Below are 4568 nucleotides of genomic sequence, written 5' to 3'. Positions count from 1 at the left end.
GCCTCCATTAAACCATAACCTGGTCATGGACTCTCATTTCACTGCCTGGCCATTGGGATAGCGGAGATATCGTTTGGGTAGTTCCCTATACCCAAAAACCACTCTGGGCACGAACATTAGGGGTTAATAACACCTTGGGGTTAGGAGTTAATAACACCTTGCCCCTGAGGTTAATACCATCTGCCCCATCCACCTACACCGCTACACCCCGTGGTCCCGCCACTCACCACAAATATATCAGGGGACAGTACAGAGATATTTCCCATGATCTATTTATACCCAGGACTGTATCTATAACAAGGGGGCATCCTCTACGTCTAGAGGAAAGAGGGTTTCTATACCAGCACAGATGGGGGTTCTATGAAATTCTTTACATTAGGAAGTTCTCCCTCCTAATATGAGGACAACTAAATTAAGAAGACTATGAATAATACTAAGGATTCTGAGGTGTAAAGGAAATCTGTTATGTTGAACATGCTATCTGATCTGCCAAATCCTACTTTAAAACGAGTAGTCCAGTAATGAACAAGTGGTGAACAACTTATCCCCTATCCTAAGGATAGGGGATAAGTTGCAGAATGTGGGGCTCCGACCGCTGGGGCCCCCTGCGATCTCCTGTACGGGGCCCCGACAGCCCACGCAAAGGGGGCGTGTCGACCCCCGCACGAAGCGGCGGCCGACACGCCCCCTCAATACAACTCTATGGCAGAGCCGGAGTGCTGCCTTCGGCAATCTCCGGCTCTACCATAGCGATGTATTGAGGGGGCGTGTCAGCCGCCGCTTCGTGCGGGGGTCGACACCCGCCATCTGGCCGGAGAGCCTGGCCCCCGTACAGAGAGATCGCAGGGGACCCCCTGCGATCTCAAACTTATCCCCTATCCTTAGGATAGGGGATAAGTTTTTCACCACTGGACTACCCCTTTAACACAATCCTTTCAGATCTAGCTGCAAATGTGGTGCTCCCCCTCCATCCTCCCATGTGTTCACACATACACATCAGGAACCTAACTGGGTCCCACGAGATCAAAAGTAATGTAACATGCATACCTTTATATTAATGCTATACTAAGAAAAAACAGACACGTATCCCTTATCCTCTATATCCTTCTAAAGGGACACAGACAGGAGAGAAAGGGGGAAGGCAGTAACTCCAGACCCCCCCCCCCCCCCCATCCTGTGCCTGTGTCACATGATTCTGGTTTCCATTATATTGTTAGGGGAGTCAAAAATTATACATTTCAGCTTGAAACTTGCCAACATCTGCAGTCAGCAAGTCACCATTGCACTAGTGCATCTCCCTTCGAGAAAGGAATTCTATATGATTTTTTGTAAATTAACTTTTATTATGTATTATAGAAATGTTTAATGAAAAAAAATGTACACTGTTACATGCAGACAGAAGACGTCCGGGGTATGCCTTATAGCTCTAGGCTTTTGGAAGCCCTATATTTTCAATATATCTGCACAAAAAGCTCATTTTTAACCTCCCCTGATCATAATCATCTTCTTTAGGAGCTAATAATTTTCATGTGGTACAGTCATCAACCCAAATAGTATCGGCTTTTATTATCCTATTAAAAGATATGGGTGGTCGACACTCATATGGCCGACCCCCAGAGATCATGTGGGCCACCAGTAAAGCTCATACATCCTGTCAGAGCAATCTAACAATCACAGAATAATACAGTGGTCATTCAACATATGATGGTAATCCGTTCCAAACAGACCATCGTTTGTTGAAACCATCTTATGTTGAGGAATCCATGCAATGTAAAGTATAGGACAGTGGTCTTCAACCACTGGTATAGGAAGTTTTACTCACCTGTCCCCGCCACTCCGGACCGTCACCGCTCGTCACCGCTGCCCTGGATGTCCCCTTCCATTGCTGTCGCCGCATCCCCGGGGTGTCCCCGACGCTCCGGCAAGGCCTCTGCTTCCCCGGCATCCTCGCTCTCCATCGCCGTCATCACGTCACTACGCACACCGCTCCTATTGGATGACGGGACGGTGTGCGTAGCAACGTGATTACGACGATGGAGAGCGCCGACGATGGATGGGATCCGGAAGAGCACGCGCCGGAGCCCCGAGGACAGGTAAGTGATAGTCAGCGGACCACACGGGGCACCGTAAACGGCTATCCGGTGGCAGCTGAAGCAGTCTGTGCTCCCGGATAGCCGTTTATGCGATGGCCCAGACATAAAAAAGCATCGTATGTTGATGATGCCTTCAAGCCTTATTTACTAAGAGTGGAGTGTAGGTTTCTTTGTGGGTTTTAATTCCCTACAATTTATTTTCCACGGTATTTACTAAGGTTTCCCTACATTTTGCTTTTTTTTTTTTTTTTTACACATGCTCTGATCTGTGGGGTTTTCCTCAGCCCAAATCCACCACATTTTATGTGGAAACCATAGTAAATATGTTGGGTTTTTGTGAAAATGTCGGGAACACGCCCCTTATCGGAGACTACGCCCCCTTTCCCTGGCAGCCATGCCCCTTTTGGGGTTTTCTTCGCAAAATGGAGAGTTAGTCAGGGTTTTTTCAATTCTGGCACAAATTCTGGCGCAAAATCTGGCGCAGACAGAATTAGTGGCGCAATGCAACAGAATCTACCACAATGCGAGAGAATCTGGCGCACAACCCAACAAAACATGTCGGGTTTGCAATAATAAATGAGGGCCAGTGGTCTCCATATACTTCCCTTGATGGAGTGCTCTCCCTGCTTTCCGGATTACTTTCTGACCAAAACCCCTGGCCTCAGCATTAGTCTACATGAGACAGCTAAGGCCGGTGTTAGGCTGCCGGTGTTACTCAGATGGTCATCAGGAATGCAGGGAGAGTGCGGCATCCAAATATGTAAGAAAGAGACAGCTGGGAGAACTGCAGTGGCACCGCTTTATTCAGCAAGCAGAAGACAGCCAACTAGAGTGTTTATTTTTTTAAGTTTTTTGAACCCTAACAGGCAGTTATTTTTTTTTTTTTTTTTTTTATAAAACCCTATAAGTGTATCTGAACAAGCACCATGACTCCTTGGGGAGACATCCAGTGGAGTTAAGTACTCTGTAAATCAATGTCTGACCAATAAAAGAGCCTTGATACATGACTAGGGATCATCAGCCACACCAGAATCTTTCCCAAATGAAAGAGTAAACATCTGTAGCGGTAGATAGTATTGAGTAATCAGTTTTTGGTAAGCAGAAGATTCCTACTAACAAAATGACCATGCTCAGTGCATTCCATTAAAACTTCCCAAGCCCACAAGCACTAGGGGAGAAGCAAATATAGATGCCTCCTATGCACAGCAAGAAAAATAAGGATCTGTCAAGTTTCATTTTTTTTTCTCTTGCATTGATGCTCTTATTATGGAAATCAACACCGCTCTTGCAGAAAACCTTTTTGGAATCTGGTGCAAGCCCTGGAGGGAAATCTGTATGTAAACAGGACAGAAGCCAGACTTTAATGGAATTACAAAACCAAGGGCCTGACAGCTCCAATAACACAAATTACTCAAGAGCCGTAATTAAGCAGCGCCTTACAGCAATGTATATGTGGAATTCTTTACATAGATATGCAAAAGAAGGAAAGATACTGTGCCATTTATTGCTTTACTCTCCCTAAAATATTTACCGGACATTGTCACTACGGAGCCGTGGCCTAAAGCTAATTTGTAAATGTATCTAATGAAATCTAATTTGGGATTGCCTTCAGGATGACATTTTAGAGTACTATGGTTTTGTTAGGTTCATTTCAGATAATATTTGAGCTGCACATTACTGCCACAAATGTATACTGATGCTAAGGAATATAGCATTGGGCCCATTATCTTTTTTCTTTTGAGGAACATAAAACTGTAAAACTGTAGTAGACTATGTTTTAAGTCATCCAGAAATGTTTTAATTTTTTACGAGATTTGGTTGTAAAAACAAAGAATTATATATATATATATATATACATACATATATATATATATATACACATATATATATATATATATATATACACATATATATATATATATACACATTATATATATATAAATTGGGTATTGGTATAATCGTGCTGATTTGCAGGATAAAAATAACATGCTATTTAGACAGCACTGTAAACACCGTTAACAAAAAAATTCATAAATAAACTCCTATATGTGTATTATAAATTATAATTGTATCTTTGTATTATCCAAGACATGGGTGACAGGTTATTCAGACGGTGTATCCTTCTTGTGTATTGCATTTTATTGGGGGGTCTGGCTGTTGGTTTACATCTTCTTTGAAGTCAGAGGCTCTTCTGAAGCAGCAGGATGTAAGGGGCACTCTGCTCCCATCATATAATCAAACAGATAAGGGGCCAGGAAGAGAGAAGACCCCCTGGTGGGATCAGAGGGGAGGGGGGAATGGACTCTCCCTTCCAAAAAGGCAGATATATAATATTTAAACAATTCTAGACTCAGTGGTGTTGAAGGCTGTGCCCCAAGCTGACAAGACCATCCTAAGAACAGCACTCTCACTCACTCATGGACTGCTATATCATCATGCTGTAAGAACTTCATCTTTTGTTTTCTGAACTTGTCT

The 4568-nt window shown here is 43.5% G+C and overlaps 1 protein-coding gene across 1 annotated transcript in view; it reads right to left on the bottom strand.

Moving 5' to 3' along the window:
* PTGS1 (prostaglandin-endoperoxide synthase 1) overlaps positions 1-4568 on the bottom strand; it is a 90313-nt gene that overhangs the window by 66420 nt on the left and 19325 nt on the right. The gene's annotated exons all lie outside the window — the stretch shown is intronic.

This window comes from Hyla sarda, chromosome 9, assembly GCF_029499605.1.
Source record: "Hyla sarda isolate aHylSar1 chromosome 9, aHylSar1.hap1, whole genome shotgun sequence".
NCBI classification, from domain to species: domain Eukaryota; kingdom Metazoa; phylum Chordata; class Amphibia; order Anura; family Hylidae; genus Hyla; species Hyla sarda.
This window is presented reverse-complemented; position numbering and strand designations above follow the sequence as displayed.